General features: G+C 35.9%; 1 long non-coding RNA gene across 3 annotated transcripts in view; it reads right to left on the bottom strand.

The window, feature by feature from the left end:
• The window catches only part of LOC126829996 (uncharacterized), a 71968-nt gene that overhangs the window by 10206 nt on the left and 41843 nt on the right, over positions 1-19919 (bottom strand). For all 3 annotated transcript variants that reach the window (XR_008789082.1, XR_008789083.1, XR_008789081.1), the window contains one exon: positions 497-604. This is a non-coding gene — a long non-coding RNA (uncharacterized LOC126829996). The remainder of the gene's footprint in view (positions 1-496; positions 605-19919) is intronic.

Below are 19919 nucleotides of genomic sequence, written 5' to 3'. Positions count from 1 at the left end.
CTAACCATTCAGCCCCCCCCCCCCCCAGTGATTTTATAATAAATCTATTTGTCTTTATATAAACAAGATAAAAGTATAGATGAAGTCTGTCAAGAATTAATGGATGATGAATCAGGAGACGACCATATTTGACAATATTTTAATCTGGTTGTATAAGGAGAATTATCAGAAATTGTAATTGACGGAAATTGCAGAAATTCAATAGGGTTCTTCATCTCACTAATGTTAACGTAAATAAATTTGAAAAAGTTTGGATAATAAATGTAGTCTGTAGAGTGTTCATAAGAAAATACACTTAAACAACATATCGAGAAGATTATTTTAAGATCACCTAAATTTGACCAGCGTCTACACACTACAACTTGAGTATATATAGTTATCTTGTTTTAGCAGAAGTTTCTGTATTTAAAGATTAGTTTCAAACCATTGTTGGAAAAACTGATCAAATCCGTTTACTAAATGCTGATGTTCCGTAGTAATTAAAATATGATCATACCTGTGTTAATAACAAAGATTATCACCAAGAAAACAACAACACCAGCAACGAAATCACTGATAAATGCCACACCAGCTTCCAAACGGCAGTCTCGATCAGGTGAAGGTCCTAGTAAAAAAAAATAGATACAAGAATTATATAAGAATGTGTGAACATCTCAATACCCAAAATAAATAAATAACACACAGACATTGTCTATATTACAGTATATATCTGAATATTAATAGGTTTCATTCGCTCATGACCTCAATGCCTCAATGCAGCTGCCAGGCAGGATACGCCCACATTTTGCAAGAGATGGATAGAGAACATGCTAAAAACAAACGTGATTTTTTGTACGATCAGGGGCAATAATTATGGTCTGCAATGCGCAAATATCAAAAGGGACTGAGATCTTTGGGATATAAAGATATGTTTTAAGTTTCATTAAAATCAGATAAAAATTGTGACCTCTAGAGGGTCCACAACCTTCGTAGCATACTTTTACACAATTTGCGTACAAAGTGCAGCAATTTTGTCGGGTAGTTTCATTTAGATTTTCCCGAAATTCGAATTCAACATTCATTATGGTGGAATGGTTATATATTTAAACAGTTTTTAAAATCCGAAAAAAAAATTGTGACCTCTAGAGAAGATGCATGCTAAAAATGCGATTTTTCAAACAATCAGGAGCCATAATTCAGGAAGTTACAATTCGATATGGACGATTATTGACCGGAACCGAGATCTTTGGCTTATAAACTTGCATTTCAAGTTTCATCAAAATCTGATCAAAATTGTGGCCTCTAGAGGGTCCACAACTTTGATATACCAGATGTTTACACTATTCGCGTACGAGGGGCGGCCATTTTGTCTGGCAATTTTGGTCCAATTTTCATGAAATTCAACCTCAGACAAAATTAATGTGTAACGGTGATATATTCACGTTTTTTTTTAAATCGGATAATAATTGTGACCTCTACAGGAGCCACAAGCTAAAAACGTGGTTTTTCGTACAATCAGGGGCCATAATTCAGGAAGCTACGATTCGATATGCACGAAAATACAAAGGAACCAAGATATTTGGGTTATAAACATGCATTTCAAATTTCACCAAAATTAGATGAAAATTGTGACCTCCAGAGATCCACAACCCTGATACACAATATTTTGACACTATTTTCGAACGAGGGGCGGCCATTTTGTCCGTCAGTTTCATTCCGATTTTTACAACAATTCAAACTCAACCACTCTTAGGGTGTAACGGTGATATATTCAAACAGTTTTGTAAATCGGATAAAAATTGTGACCTCTATAGGGTCCACAAGCTAAAAACGTGATTTTTTGTACAATCAGGGGCCAAAATTCAGGAAGTTATGGTCTGATATGCGCGAATATCGAAAGGAACCGAGACCTGTGGGTTATAAACATGCATTTCAAGTTTAAACCAAATCGGATAAAAATTGTGACCTCTACAGTGTTCACAAGCTAAAAACATGATTTTTCGTACAATCAAGGGCCATAATCCATGAAGTTACAGTCCAATACATGCCAATATCGAAAGGAACCGAGATCTTAGGGTGATAAACCTATATTTCAAGTTTCATTGAAATCGGATAAAAATTGTGACCCTGTAGTGTGTTCACAAACAATTTTGGACGGACAGAAGGACGGACAAAGGCGACGACAATATACGTCCACATGAAAATGTGAGCGTATAAAAAGGTAGCTTATATGGTTTTCACAAGATTTTGGCTAAGAGGCGATTAGTCCGGATCAGAAAGTTGTAGAAAGTTAATTCTCTCATCACCCCAATGCTTACAAGCCTTACAACGAAATATGAAAAATTGGTAGGTAACTCCGGAATGTAAAGTTGTAAAACACTGAATATTGATAGGATTTCGTGAAATGAAATGAAATGAAATGTTGTTTAATGGCACGTCAGCTCCAACCGGGCTATATTGCTCCAAACATATTAGGCTGATCAAAGTAACATTATGATGTCCTAAGTAAGGAAAAGAAAGTTTACCAAAATCGGAGTCTAAATAAGGACGGGGCGTGGCCAAATCCAAGATGGCGGCTGTCGATCAAAAATTGCAAATATCTCTAAAACTATTGGATTTAGACACCATAAATGTATTGCGGACAGAAAGAAAGTTGGTATCAGCGAGTCCAAAAATTGCAACGTTATGTTTCTAGGACGTCGCATTTCTTCTAAAATTAGTCCATTTACACATCTTAACAGCAGAAATGAATGCTGATGCAGAAAAGAGTGCATGCCCATTATGTTGGGTTGATAAAGAAGAACAATGTGTTACAATTACGGAGATCTGGAGAGGTGGAGGGGGCTAAAAGTATAACTACTGCTGCATTGCTGATAGGTGATACTATCAGAGTAGCTGCAGGAACACGGATTCATTTCAATTGTTGAAGAAATGAAATAAAATGAGGTTATACATCCAATTCTTCTGCTCTGATTTGGCTCCCAAAGTGTGCTATGAGGGAAAATTTGCCCTGCAAAGGCGCAACAGCCTACTCATATATCGAATTTCATACGCCAAGAGGTCTTTTACTGGACAAGTAGTGCATCAAAAGGTGAATGGGTAGGGCTGATCAATTTTGACATTTGGCCCAAAAATCATCAGAAAGATTTATATTTTGACACCAGTTTCGTAGATATACCCGAGATGTGTTACAAAACCAACTTTCACGGTAATGTGAACAGCACCCCCTTGTGGTGTCCACAAAAGCATTACTTTATAGTGACGTTTTGTGGGTCCAGATCATATGTGGACAGATATGAACTGAATACCAGAGGGTCCAAAAAGGTGAAAATCGGTCGACCCTATCCATGCAACATTCAATGCACTTCCACAGTACAAGCACAAAATGTGTGTCAAACATTGAGTCGCGGGGCTCCTCAATGTCACTTTTTTTTTTTATCTATTTGGCCACTACATCGTCGCTCTCATTCGGCTTCATCCTTAAAATTGATTATATCGTCTTTATACTAGTTATGTTAGGCCACATTTTGAAGAAATTCTAATATTTGTCCCCATACATTTTCTAGTTATTTATCTCAGACGTCGGTTTGAAAGTTGGTTTTTATAAGAATATGACTCGCCGAATCCAAAGAGCTTGGGCATCGCCCCGCCCCAAAAAGTGACGGCAAATTCCGGTAGGAAGCCAAATTCAAAATGGGACCGATTTTTGAGAGAAAAGCATAAAGTCACATGTATAGTTTTTCGTGGTCTCCTAATTCAGGTATTAACATAAAATATGTTCCACCCAAAGGTATTCCAATATGACCACTATATTCGCATTGGCGGTCACGATTGGCGGGACATTTCGAAATGAAATGGGGTTTAACATCCTACAGTTCTGCCCCAACTGGGATAATGAAGACGGAGGGACATTTCAATGTTAATTGTAGTAATGTGATGGTGTAATGCGTTAAACTGGGGGTTTTCGAGGTCGCCGAATTAATATCTGAACTGCTAAATGTAATATTGTCTTCCATAGTCTACTGAACATAATAGATATTTTGTCAAATTTGAGTACCATATTGGTGTTTTGTTCGGTCATAGTACATTTTGGGGTTCAGATGTTAATTTGCCTACCCCGAATACCTACTATTTGACGTATTATGCCACCACATTGCTAACATCGAAATTTCCCGTCAATTGTGGCCATATTTTGAATAAAGTCGTCATATTGGAATACTAATTTGTATTGGCATCATCCGGATTCTGAATCGGCACATATTAAAGATATTTAATCCATCAAATGACATTAGTTGGACGTTATTTCATGGCCGCGACAGCCACATCCAGGCCCTGGGACAAGCAACTCGACAAAATGTTTTGAAAGACACCTAGTCTCTAGCGTCACTTGGCGTATATCTGGGGTAACTGGAGGTCACTTTGCTGAAGCACATTGGTTGGAAAAAGGTCCGCAATTACCAAAAATATCGAAAAACTTCCAGATTTGTAGTGCCTAATAAAACGAAGACAAAAGTAAAAGTTTCGCTTTCAGTTTTGTCTTTAATGTAAATTGTGCTTTATAGAGTTTATCTTGGTGTTTCTAGCTTCTGCACACCTAACTTGCGGCAACCTTGGCAATTCATCAAAACCCGACATAAATTCATGATTAAACGGGGACACCAAATTACCCACGAACCTAAACTAGTTTTGGGAGCCCTGAAACTACTATACTCTTGTTCAACCCATCCCTAAAAAGGGAGGGGAAAGATGGGATGTTAAAACGTGTTGCAAATTTCTGCGGTACTTGATTACTTTAAAGATCTGTAGAAATACGCTATATAAAATAATAATTCGTATATTATTTTACAGCTACAATAACGAAAGAAAAGTATGTTTCCGTTTTATTCAAAAAGCAATAAATTGTCATTGCATGCAGAAAGATATGGTGTTAAATAGTGTATGCTTTAAATTATTATATAAATTAACACTTGGTATATTGATCAAGTATTTTACAGCGACAAGCACCTTTCCGTTTAATAGAAAATTCCAACAAACAATTTATTGTTAGTTTGAGGGGAAAGTGGAACAGGTGGTAGATAATATCTAAATGTTGTTTAAATGCATATTTTCATAAACTTATTATACAGATAGATATTTATATGGAAGGTCCACATGGATATAAAATAATATTTTGTGTGAAATAGGCGTCTTGAACACAATACAACATAGGCGGCTTGTGAAATTTTGCAGTCTAGTAGTTTATTCATCCCTTGATTCTGAGAAATAAAAAAACATTTTGCCACCAAAGCTGGTTTGAATACTGTTTGATGCAAAGTGAACGTACCCTTTACTGCGGGCCCAGTTTGCAATATTTTAGTCTGTTTACGGTAATAACATGTCTTAAAAAGCTTCTATTATAAAGGTAACAATTATTATCGTGATACATATAAATATATATATAGGTTTTATTCACGCTAGGTATATGTTTGCTAATTTCATTTTGAATCCCGGTGAGAGATTCCGCTTGGTGTATTTCTTCACAGTCAGAGAGAAGATCCTCCATCTTGTGGTACATGTAACTATGTATTGTGACATCACATCTTGCGGTAACTATGCTTGACATCATTAATTAGTATGCACAGATAGTTCTTTATATTGTAACAGGACGGGGTGTTATCGATTTGCACTCGAGCGGTGGGAGTGACCGACTCTTATGCAAACCGGAAGTCCAGCTTCGTATGCAGGATGTCAGGTTTCTCGCGTGAACTGAAGAAAAAGAGAACACATTTATAAAGTTTCAAAGTTTTTATTTCGGAAAATACAAAAATTGAAAGACCGAAACGCGCGTTCGTAACTGTTGGTCTTCTTCTCCAATGGTGAACCAGCTGAAATAAGAGAACTCTGCCAAGTTCATCGACTATGTCTCTTTACCAAACAAGAAACTGAGCGTCCCGTCTACACAAAGTTCTATATCTTCCGAATGAAAACGACCGAATGAATGAAACTTAGGAAAGATATTGACAACAATTGACGCCTGCCACAGTCTGAACTAATAATATTCATCCAGAGGGACGTCACAAATCTTACATCACCCAAACGGAAGCCTCAAATAATTAAACCATCGTAACTTTACAATAAATTATAAATATCATAACTTTTGCCTGCCTCAGCCTGAACTTATAATATTCATCCAGAGGAAAGCAAACAAATCTTATATCACCCCAACGGAACCCTTAAATTAACTAAAACTCGAACTCATAGAATAAGCATAAAAATCACGGCTTGATTCCTGCCTCAGTCCGAACTTACAGCATTCGCACAGAGGAAAGGAAACAAATATTATATCACCCCAAGCGGAACCCATAAATTAACTAAAACTCATAACCTAACGATTACCCTACAGTTGGAAACGTCCGTCCTAGCCCGTACTCGTCCTAAGCGGCGTAATTAGTTACTCCTGTAGGATTTGTACGTTACAAAAAGACAAAACTCCGCTCCAGAAAACCTACTTGCCCCGAGCAGAATAATTCATTATTCCTGCGGGACTTGCAAGTCACCAGAGACAAAGTCTCACCCTGGAATGTTTACCTCGAGCGGAGCAAATGATTACTCCTGCGAGATTCGCATCCCCCGACCGTTCCACTAAGACTGACTTTAAGTGGCCTTATATACCCTATCTATACGCTCTGCATGGCAGAATGCACGTGCATAAACCTTGACCCGACTTGTAATCCTAATTCAGAACCCGCTCTCCATTGGCTGGTTGCTATCACCGGCATCCAATCAGAAGCGCCGAACTACACGTCCCAAGCCATTCAACAAAATGGCGGGTTTCTCTAGAATTTCGCGTGGTACGAGCGGTAATTCAAGTTTAATGTAATATAGAGCCGATAATATAAGCCATTTCTATATATGGGGCAAGAATAAAGTGAGTCAAAGTTTATCTGAACGCTTATCACCTACGAAACCCCCACAATATAAAACGACAGAACTTCTTTTTTGAGTGTTATTAAAGTATTCTTATTGTTGTATCATTGTAAATATGCTAATTTTCTTATATTTTTTAAAACTTGTTCCACGTTTTCGCTTAAAAATGTGGTATGTGTTTTCCTGAAAATTAATAAAAAAAAATACCCAAAATATGTTCTTCAAATCAGTTCAAATAAACAGCTTCATTCTGGCCTTAATTTCATAGAAATTGACGGAAAACTAGAGCGGGTAGGATAAAATTGATATAATGTCGGTGGCCATATTTGATGACGTCAAAATACTTACTTCGGCACCCACTAAACATTTCTTCAAAAAAATTCTCCCTACTCAAACTTTCCTACAGTACCATAGTCAGATGCTGGATTAGATACCCTGACGTTGACGATAGCATCAAACGGAACGAGAACGGGTCAGGGCTCCACGGCACCAAGGCCTGGACAGGTGACTTATAGTTTTAAATTTACCAATTTTTCCAAAAAAGGTGAACTGACAGAATCCGATTCTAATCTTACCAATGGAACTAGATACCCACATTCAGCAAAGATACCTGTTTCTTCTGCTTTACGATCAACACTACAAGATGCATAGTGTGTAGAACTGGTGTCAGAGCTTTTAATAACAGGCTTCTGCGTTAGAATATCCATCAAGCAAGTAGAAAAGCTTAATTGTGGTTACTATTCATGGAAACTCGTGAGAAATATACGGGTTGTCAGTAGTCGCTTAAATGGTCAGTAATAATCATAAAGTGAGTATTAAGTCAATTGATTAGTATTCCTTACTTGTGTCGGTATACAAAAATAACGTGACTAATTAAACAAACGTGAGTTTATCCGAACATATCACTAGTCAGACGCGTGTGGGAGAAATTGGAAAAAGCATGACTAATTAAGAAACCGTCAGTATTTAGGCTACCGCTCACTACCTGAGTGAAACCGCCAGTTAACTTTGATATGCTTCAGTAAGTGGAACCGTCGCCAGTAGAGCGTGAAATCGTTAACTATATAAATTTCTGGTGAGTATTGGTACTATAAGTGATTATAAGTATCCTGAATAAATTAATTATTATCTATTAATATTCTTGAATCGGAGCAAATTTTTTAAACAATAATGGATGGCAGTGAACAAACGGACTATTGTTGACGATTTCGATTACCGCCGTAGTTTGCAAAAGACACTGAAGATGGTTAGATAGATTGATCGAGAGAGAAATATTAAGCAAAAATTAACAAATATATCACTATAAACCCCAGAATGCCTCGTTCGACATTTTTGCCCAAGCGTGGCAAAAACGTATTTTTTTTTTATATTGCCCTGTTTTTGGAATGAGGTATTTTGTCCAGAATGAGGTGGGGTTCAGCCAAATCAAAGTCTCGACGAGCGTATCAAGGACAGCATAATATTATTTGGTGAAACTTTCAAGCGATTGTGTAGAGACAAAAACACAAGGCAAAGTCGACTAGAAATGACATTCGTCGCATAAAAAGAGTTTATTACATTCTTTGTTGCAGTTTCATATGTTCATACAATATTTCCAACAAAGAGATGTGAGAAATGAAAAACAGCCAAGTTCAAAGCGGAGCGAAATCAATAATTGTATTTTAGGTCTTTGAAAATTATTAATTACAAATATGCTGTTCCAGTTTTTATATAATAAACGATATTATATTTAATATATCTCATGAAATTTTATGTAATTGTCACTCAGTTGTATGTATAAAAATTGCAAAAGTAGTATCTAAACGGCCAATTAAATTCCATCGAAACATGAAATAGACTCAATTTATGTTTATATAATGACATGTAAAGTGAACAACTTTATTAAGAATGCTAATTACATTTTCATCCTTCGGTGAGCGGCCTACGTCTGGATTCTTATTTAAAGGGTCGATCTGGAATATATTTTGGAGAATAAAACTGCTTAATTTTGTTTTAAAAGCCCTTAAAATAAAATCTTCGACATTTGGGCCGAGCAGCCAATAAAACAGGAACAGCATATTTGTAATTAATAATGTTCAAAGACCTAAAATACAATTATTGAGTTCGCTCAACTTTAAACGTTGCTGTTTTTAATTTCTCACATCTCATTGTTGAAAATATTGTGTGGACATATGAAACTGCAACATCGTGTATCCAACCTTGTGAACAGCCTCGTTCTGGACAAAATACCTCGTCCCAAGAACATGGCAATTTAAAAAAAACCATTTTGGAACTCCAGACAAACAAGGCATTCTGAGGTTTATAGTGTATGGCGTGGTTGCATGTGATTTAGTGTTAGAACATAACGATATCTTTAACTTGCCTTTTCTCTAAACTATCTTTTCTGACCTCAAACGGATATAGCTTGGTCAATTTTACAGTTTAATTAATATCAGTTATCTTTTTGAATAAAGCAATCGAACTGCAATCCCCTTGACACGGACTATTCGTGAAACGGTAAGAGGCGAAGTCTGAAATAGTCGGGTTGACGTTTGAATTATATGGGTTGTTTTATTTTTTTTTTTTTTATCAGGAATCGGGTTTGTACATTTGACAGAATTTATTAGCTGAATGGTACAGAGGTGTAACTTGGTCATTTCTACATAAATTGTATCATTATATTCTAAAAAAGACATCCAGGCTTGTAAGCGAGTTGTTCGGATCTTACGAGTCATTCTCACAAAATTAACGATAAGGTATATGTGACCCCCCCCCCCCCCCCCACAGCATACTGAGTCGCAATGAGGAAATTTTGAAAATTGAGTTATTGATATTTACACATTCTCCACCTCATTACCTTCAATTTGATGTATAGTTTGTTTGAATTGGGCAAAAATTGACTGAGCTGTGTCCATTAGAAGCTACCCAACTCACAAAAGTAAGTTTTGAGAAAAAGCAAGTCAAAGATTTGGTATGTTCCAAAACAAAATCCCATAGCAACCAGGCCATTTATTTGCTGTTTTGTCGTTGAATATATCTTTCCATGGGTTTTCAGGGGTGCTGAAGACGAAAATCGTAGTAAAAATTTGATCCGACGATTTCCGCAATTTATTTGCTATTTTGTCGTTTAATGTTTTTTATTTAGGATTTCAAGGGGTTCTGACGACGAAAATCGTAGTAAATGCACTCCTTTCGTAACGAAACATCCACAACACATACGGCATAATATTCACATGATAGTGTTATACTGAAGAACAATCTATAAGTAGTAGTCTGTTGTGCACATGTATATTATAAGTTAATCTTATCAATTAATTAGCACCTTAGTGCCAGCTAGTGGTCAGGGATTAAGATTGGTGATTGGATAATCATCAAAAAAGTCGCCGCAGCTGTATGCGTGTTCATTTAACACGTGAATTAAAATAAGATTTTGCGTGTACGATAGGTATATTATTATTTTCAGGTACCGTGACGTTATCAAAATATGAGTCCCTATAGAAATATCAATTTCATAGTCAAGAAATGCTTACGTTCACTTTCGTGCATTTTGGCTTTGATGTAAATATCAACATTATTCAGAGAATACTCAATGGCAGACTCTAGAATCGTCGCATTTTGGTTCGTTGGTCGTTCGCATTTTTTCGACCCATGGTGATAAGAGAATTTTAAAAAATAATATCCAAGATGCATTCCATACTTTGCATTCCGTATGAAGAAGCGACAGTAAACGGAATTCAGCTATCAATAAAATTCTCTTCGAAAAGAAAATTGTTGGCCATTTTGTTTATTTCCATTTAAGGCCTATAAATTATTTTTTTAAAGATGATATGAGATATCAAATAATCACCATTTGGATTAATTATTCAGAGTAAATAATGAGTTGTCGACGGCTTTATCATTGACCCGTGACAGTTGATTAGTATTACTCAATGACACACTCAATAGACTATTCTGTGCTCATAATTTCGGTTTACTTGTATGAAATTCATTTTTTTTCTGTAACGTACGATCATATTGTATTTTAACATTGTATATCGTGCCTTATATGTTATTACTATTTTCATCGTTATATATATTGTTTAATAGTTATTATTTCTCAAATGTAAATAGATATTCACACGATTCTTCGGTGCTCAGAATTTATCCTTGTATGTATGTATGTATGTGTATGAAATCCATTATTTCTGTTATCTGCTATCATATTATCTGTTTCAATAAAATTAGCGAAAACAGATTGGTGTTGATGATCTTTTTTTAACCATTAGTTGTGATTCCAAATTTAATCCATACAGATATCAAAGTGCCGCCTGCCCCAAAACATGTGCCAATCCACATGTAACGGGAACAAATATAAATTGTGACGTATTCTTCATGGGGAACCCGTTGTAAGAATGGGAACAGGTACAAATAGTTTGAAGAATCAAACCTTGCCATGGAGCATTTAAATTCATATTTAAATAAGAAGGTATTTATAATAGAAACAATCTATCTAACCATCTTCAGTGTAATCGAAATCGCCGACAAATAGTCCTATTGGTCACTGCCATCCATTATTGTTTAAAAAATTTCCTCCGATTTGAAAATATTAATAAATAATAATTAATTTATTAAGGATACTTATAATCACTTATAGTAACAATACTCACCAGAAATTTATATAGTTAACGATTTCACGCTCTACTGGCGACGGTTCCACTTACTGACGCACATCAAAGATAACTGGCGGTTTCACTCAGGTAGTGAGCGGTAGCCTAAATACTGATGGTTTCTTAATTAGTCACGCTTTTTCCAATTTCTCCCGCACGCATCTGACTAGTGATATGTTCGGATAAACTCACGTTTGTTTAATTAGTCACGTTATTTTTGTATACTGACACAAGTGAGGCATACTAACCAATTGACTTAAATACTCGCCTTATGATTATTACTGACTATTTATAGGAATACTGACGTATGGTGCAAGTACTGACGGGTTTAAGCGACTACTAACAACACGTATATTTCTCACAAGTTTCCATGAATAGTAACCACAATTAATCATTTCTACTCTTTTGAAGGATATTCTAACGCAGAGGCCAGTTAGTCAATTAGTCAGTTCTACACACTATGCATATTACCGTGCAAGTAACAGTGTATTTTTTAATTACTTTATACCAACAAATGTTTTTTTAAAACAGTACCATTACGCGGCATACCTCCGGGACCCTCTAAACTCCGGGACCCTGGACAAGTGTCCCAGTTTCCCCCACCCCTCTCTTCAGTGTATAGTTCATATAGAGATATTCGTTTTTTGTAATTTTCTCCAAAAAATTTCATAGTTCTTCGGTGATATTCTTCTTTGAAATCCGGACTATTTATTGATAGTAAAATTCATAGTGCGCAGAATTCAGCGTTGTTCGCCGCGTCACATGATCGTTTTTTCCACAATCGACCAATCACGTTATTGTCTACATTCGCGTGTGTTGTTGTTAAACACAAAATGGCGTGCTTCACAAAATGGCGACAAAGGCTCAAGTAACTTGTATTGTTCACTTAGACAGTGTTAATAAGGGAGGTGCAGAACCCTTTACAAACACAAAATAAGGTGAGACAAATATCGTGAGGTAGCTATAGACTGGTTTCAATTGGATGGAAATGACCAACCCATTGCAGCATTTTTCGATACAAATGGATTTATTACGAAGGATATTATACTGAAGATACAGTTGGCAGTGATTTTGGATTTCACCCAACGTTTTATGGATGTTTTAAGAACAAAACAATTCAATGATGCGAGAAAGAAAGAGAGTGAGAAGGCAGCGTCTACGTTCAGTCAGTCCAACCGCAACTAAAACTGTCACCACATACAGACTATTATTAATGTGATTCATGTGGTCATAATATATTTTACAAAACATTATTTAACAACTGACTATTAGTATATTAATCATTCGACAAAAATAACAATTCACTCATAACATAATAGGCCTATTTTAAAAACGGTTTCACCGAACTTTCAACAAGATAAGACCACTTCTATTCCAACTAGTAGAAGTAATAAATAAATGTAATAAAGGTGCATCATAGGCTACAGATCATAAGTCCAGAAAAATTTGTGAATGAAAGAATTGAATATAACCATCCAAGTCAACCCAGAACATTGCATGCTGTGATTCAAAGGAAAGAAGGGAATACTAATTAATCAAAGTTTTTGATAATCCCTAATTAAGTCCTTCACACCCCACTGATAAAAGTAACATGAGCTGAACATTAATAATGTCCAGTCGACACAAAGTAGGTCATTTTGGGGTCGAACATATGGTTCCTTTTTATTTAAATAATTCGCTTGCGTGTAAGGGTCTGTATCAGAGGGAGGAAACTGGGGGACTCGGAGAAAACCCACAAGGTTGAACAAGTGACCCTAGTCCTTGTTACGTACAAGCGGAGAATTGAAACTACGTCACTTGACGCAATGACAGACCTTATGATTTCATGTGTACATGTTAAACCATTCGCCACCCACCCTCCATATTAAATAGATGTCTTTGTAAATTATGTATGTTATAGTTATACAGTGAATTAAGTATAAATGTCTACAGTGTATTTAAATGTATGTATTAAATAACGTATATGAAAATATTATCTATTAAGAAATATTGGTATTTATATTTATGCAATATTTATATTAACAAGCCAACAGTGAGGCTGATGTCCCCCGCCGAAATTGCAAAATAAATAGATGACACATATTAATTAATCGCACATTTATTTTTTTCACTAAGTTTCATCACTCTCTATCAGATAGAATCAAGATTATCTTGTCCCAAACCATCGACAAATGAAATCGATTAGCTCTGCTTAGCTTCAGCTCGAAATGTTAATTATTGAACTCAGTCAAGACATTCACCTAATGAACATCTACATATACATCAAGTTTAAACATTCACCTAATAGACACCTATGCCAAGTTTGAACATTCTACCTCAATTAGAAGGAGAGTTATTGTGTTCCAAAGTTTCTACCAATCAAATTGCTTATCACTCTGCTTACCCTCAGCAAAAAATGTTCATTATCGAACTTAGTTAAGGTATTCATATAATAAATCTATACACCAAGTTTCATCAATCTCACTTAATTAGAACTAAAGTTATCGTGTCCCAAAGCATCAGCCAATCAAATTGCTTATCTCTGCTTACCCTAAGCGGAAAATGCTCATCTTCGAACTCCATCAAGGCATTGACCTAATAAACACATACACCAAGTTTGAACATTCTAGCTCAATTAAAAGTTATCGTGTCCCAAAGCATCAACCAATCAAATTGCTTATCTCTGCTTACCCTAAGCGGAAAATGCTCATCTTCGAACTCCATCAAGGCATTGACCTAATCAACACATACACCAAGTTTGAACATTCTAGCTCAATTAGGAAGAGAGTTATCGTGCCCCAAAGTATCAACCAATCAAATTGCTTATCTCTGCTTACCCTAAGCGCAAAATGCTCATCTTCGAACTCCATCAAGGCATTGACCTAATAAACACATACACCAAGTTTGAACATTCTAGCTCAATTAAAAGTTATCGTGTCCCAAAGCATCAACCAATCAAATTGCTTATCTCTGCTTACCCTAAGCGGAAAATGCTCATCTTCGAACTCCATCAAGGCATTGACCTAATCAACACATACACCAAGTTTGAACATTCTAGCCCAATTAGGAAGAGAGTTATCGTGTCCCAAAGCATCAACCAATCAAATTGCTTATCTCTGCTTACCCTAAGCGGAAAATGCTCATCTTCGAACTCCATCAAGGGATTGACCTAATAAACACATACACCAAGTTTGAACATTCTAGCTCAATTAGGAAGAGAGTTATTGTGTCCCAAAAAGTGTGACGGACAGACAGACAGACAGACAGACGGACGAACCCATTTTAATAGTCCCCTGCTTTCTTCGAAAGGCGGGGGACAATAAATATCATTTGATACATAAATATCAAAATTCAAATGTTTTTTTTTGGCCATTATGACCCTAATGTTTTGGCCGTTATGTAGTTATGACCAAAATGTTTGACCGTTATGACCAAATACTTGAGCCATTTTGGTTTAGGGCCTTTATGTCCATAACCCCTACTACTAGGCCTAGTACTTAACAACTTTAAAAATTAAAAGTGTGTCTCATTCACCCCTACTCCTTAATTAATCTCACCAAAGGAATCACATGATGGTGCAGTACTTGTTACTACTTCATCAGTTTTATCAGAAATCTGTATAATTTTCAAGAAAAAATCCAAGTCTGTTTGAGCGGGGGCCACGCAAAAGAAGGACAATTTAGTCCGGTGCTAAATAAAAACAGTATTTTTATTATTTTATTTAAAGCACCAATAACACTTTTGCTGCTTTGATAAGTCCAGTGAAACAAATACTGGTAGCCTTATTCTAACTACTAAATGAGTTAGTGTCTTACTCTTAGTGGAAATCCTGTATTAAATTGTATTTTATTTATCTTAGGTGATCAAAAATATTTTTCAAATCAAAGGTAATTAGTTTTGGATTTGATCGACTACAAGTACAGTATCTGTTATAATTGTTTAAAGAAATCAGAATTTTTATTAATCAGAAGCAAAATACGGACATTGAAAATGTGTTTGGCACTTTTATCGATGATTACATGTACACTATGTTGTAGGTGAGCCCCATATTGATGGGGGGGGGGGGGGGCATCTGGTTCATTCGCAATTGCAGATAAAACCCATTTTTCTATATGAGAATGAAATTTGACAGCTTTTAATTACAGTCAAGTGTTATTTCAATTCATATATCTATTGTAAGCTTATACATGTACATTGTAGATGCAAAATTTTATTTCCTCCATATGGGCTTTTCCCTGACAATTCTGAGCTAGTTCAAATTATTTAAGCATTTATTCTTAATATTTCTGCAACTTTTTAAGTTCTCAACCTTTATTTCAAAATATGTTTTTTTCATTCTTAATCTTAGCTATACACTAGACAGGTTTAAAGTACATGTATGTTGTTATGTAAAATGAATGATTTTATTAGAATTACACTTATAGAAGCAGCGACCTTGTTGTATTCTCTGTAATCTCCCTTGATATTAAGGCATTTTTCTGGTGAAATCGACCGGTCCAATATCCTTAATCAGTGTCGAAAAAACCTGACTGACTGCCACATTTTATGTCAGTGCGTGATCAAAATACCTTTTGTGGCTCTAATACACCACTTCTCTACACCGATGGGACGTTTTTTGGGTTAATTTCATCTCTGTTCTTCCCGACCGCGAGCAATTTGCAAGGTAAATCGTGCACATGGTCTTGTTTACAAATGCTGTGACCTGGCACTTGACCCCAGAATTTTTTAACGCAACCCCGCATCTACGCTAATATGGCTCCGCACTATAAAGAAATAAGTCATCGATTTCTAGCCTATTCGAGCTTGAACTATTAAATTGGCAAATTATATTGGAGAACTTTGTTGACATATTGATTGCACGAACATTGATAGTCTGATTTGTAGACCGGTTTAGCGGGAGCGAAGGTGACAAGATTTTCACCCCGAGAATGCGGCCTAAAGGGGGCAAAACACTTTTTGCATTACAGCCAAAATTGTTTTTTTGTAACACATCTCGAGTACACCTCTGCCAAAATATGAATCTTTATGATGATTTTGGGGATTAACCTACTTCTGAGTGGCCCAAATATGAAAATTAGTCAGCTCCACCCATTCAACCTTTAATGCACTTCTCCAGTAAAAGAACCCTTTGCAGTTGTAATTCGATATAAGAATGCTTTTGCGCCACTGCCGGGCAAAATTCCCCTCATAGCATACTGATGGAGCCCAGTTGGAGCAGACAGTAGGACATATGTATCACCCCATTTTATTTCATTTCTTTTTATTGACGTAGGCTATTTTTGTCAACAATTAAAATGAATCTGTGTTCCTACGGCTACTGTAATAGTATAACCTTTCAAAAATGCAGCAATATTCATATACTTTTAGCTTCCTTCTACCACTAGGGACCGGGTATCGTTCAGATTTTACGAAAAAAGGAAAGAAACTAAGCTTATCATCTAGAATTTAATAAACGTATCTAGCTAATAGATTGCCGTCAAGAATGTGTTAAATGCCGTCAAGATTCACCAGATTCAGTTTGTGCTACCATGTAAATTAAGAAACAATGTTTACTTTTGACAACGATCGTCTGCTTTACGACCGTCCAGTTTCTCGGGATGTTTTTTAGAAATGAACACTACCATTTAGATTTGAAAGGGGTTTAGTTTTTAGACAAGGCGTTTATTTTCCCGGATGTTGTAAAGAAATGAACAGTGTTTAATTATTTAAGGCGTTTAGATTTTACGCCAAATTACCACTTTACCGAGAGCCGTCTAGTAACTTACGGGTGAGTAGTAATGCAATGCCGTATACTTTTCATGTCTTGTAATTATTTTGCCCAGTGTCATCTAGAAAACTTAAGGTGTTTGTTTTTCTGTGAAATATTTAATTTCTGTCTCCCAATTTTAGAAACTATGTTCAGATTTAGAATCTGGGTATAGTGTCTAAAATTCTCGAATGAATTGCATATTTGCTGAATATCGTCCATTCTTCGGTATTGCCGACGTCCGTTGGGAAAAGTCGATTTACAATGAATTGACAATTTTTTCGGCGTAGATAAAACTCCATTTTTTTTTAATGAGTTACAATCTTGTTACTTATAATCTTGTGTTCTGGGTTATTTACCCGCTTCCGCAATTTGATGAATCTTGATGGTATTTAACACTTTCTGCATGGCAATCTATTAACTGAATATATGTGTATTAGATTATAGATGGTAAGCTCAGTTTCTTTCCTTTTTTCATCAAATCTGAATGATACCCGGTCCCTAGTGATTCTTATCACACCCTACACCCCAGGGGGGGGGAATGGGATTTCATCCTCTCATGAACACAATGTTCAAACAAAGGATCTGTGGATTTTGGTAAATAGGGGTTAACTTGGGAACAGATGATTCAATTTGATCCAGGAAATCTCATGGTATATATCATGTCTGGTTACAAGGATATATTTTGTTTTTGGATGATTCAGTATGATAGAGGACATTTCGTGGTATACATGTATGTGTAAAATGAATACAAGAAAGGTCAACAAAGGACAGTAAACTGTATTTATATATACAGGATGATATTAATTATTCAACTACAGTATTTATCCAAATAAAAACCACTTCACATTATAGAGAGAGAGAGAAATAAACTACATGTAGAATAAACTAGTTCTTTACGGGAAATCGAAACAACATCACTTGACTTAATGACAGACGTGCAAGCGTTAAACCACTTGACTTCCCGCACTTGTCATAATCTGAATCAATTTTCTCAATTATGCTAATAAAGATTTTAAAATATTTAAGGTTCCAAGTTTTTTTAAAATCTAATTAGTTACGATGCGGCATTTGCAAAAATATCAAATTTCTTACGGCTGAATCCATGCCTAATATACCCATTATCTAAATATATGATTAGAAAAAAAAAACAAAATCTAAATACCAACGCTAGATAATGTCTCGACTTGGAATGAATCGGGTTTAAAACAGGCCTATCATTAAATATTCAAGGACAACAAAGTGATGGTGGGCTTATTACATAGCAAACACCAGTAGATTGATGACATATCTTTATTAATATGGAAAGGAATTGAACCATTTCTATCAGATATTGCAATCAAACAATATCTTTAAATAAGATCAATGTGGCCCCTATTCCCATAGGGGCTTATAGAAGATATAAGTATCTGAGTAAAGATATCAGAGTGGGGGGAAGGGGACCATTTTCTAAACAAGATCCTTTTGGGAAACAAAACCCCAATATTTATATGGTTAAGGAGGGGTCAAGGGACAAGAAATTATGGACTGTGTGGAATATGCAAGAGTTGATTTGTAGTATATGAGCCATGGTTGACACTGGTTGAGTAATATGAAATGAATTGAAACTGAAATGAAATGGGGTTTAACATCCTACTGTTCTGCTCCGAACTGGGCTAATTTTCGGCCGATTTTCACGAAATTCGACCTCAGCCATCCTTCGGGTGTAACGGTGATATAATAATACGTTTCATTAAATTGGATAAAAATTATGACCTCTATAGGGTCCACAAGCTAAAAACGCGATTTTTCGTACAATCAGGGGCCATAATTCAGGAAGTTACGTCCAATATGCGCGAATATCGAAAGGAACTGTGATCTTTGGGTTATCAACTTACATTTCAAGTTTCAACAAAATCAGATAAAAATTGTGACCTCTATAGTGTCCACAAGCTAAAAACGTGATTTTTCGTACAGGGGCCATAATCCACGAAGTTTCGATCCGATACATGCCAATATCAAAAGCAGCCAAGATCTTTTGGAGATAAACCAATATTTCAAGTTTCGTCAAAATCGGATAAGAATTGTGACCTGTAGAGTGTCCACAAACAAATTGTGGACACTCTACAGGTCACATGAAAATGTGGGCATATAAAAAATAAATATATTGTAAAATGAGAAATCAAAGTAAGAATTCACGTAAAATATTATTGTTTCACGTGAGTCTAGTTAATCAAGTTTTTTGGTTAATCCCGCATGTGTCAGATTGAACAAAAATAGCAGCACACGATAAAAAGTAGACGAAATTGTTTTCAATGGAAGGAATAACAATTAAAATGGGTGGGGCTTTGGAAGCCAATGCCAACAATTGGCTTCAGATATAAGACCTAACCAAAAGTCTACATCGTATTCACAAACTGTCACAGGTACCTGTAGCAGCACTAAAAATCTTAGAATGAAATCTAATCATTTGATATAGATTTAAGTAATATTTTGTTATTTAGATGTTTTATGTTGAGAATGAAAAACCTCGGTTTTACATCCCATCCAAACGACTAGACAGCTGTCCTTGTCAGACTCTCAATCCTGCTTCACTGACAAGGGGTAACAACGCCAGAAAATCTGGATGAACTTTCTCGGTCAATGCAGGGATCGAACCCCCGACCTCCAGGCTAGCGAGCCAGCGTCTTACCCACTTAGCCACC

This window comes from Patella vulgata, chromosome 8 (assembly GCF_932274485.2).
Source record: "Patella vulgata chromosome 8, xgPatVulg1.2, whole genome shotgun sequence".
NCBI lineage: Eukaryota > Metazoa > Mollusca > Gastropoda > Patellidae > Patella > Patella vulgata.
This window is presented reverse-complemented; position numbering and strand designations above follow the sequence as displayed.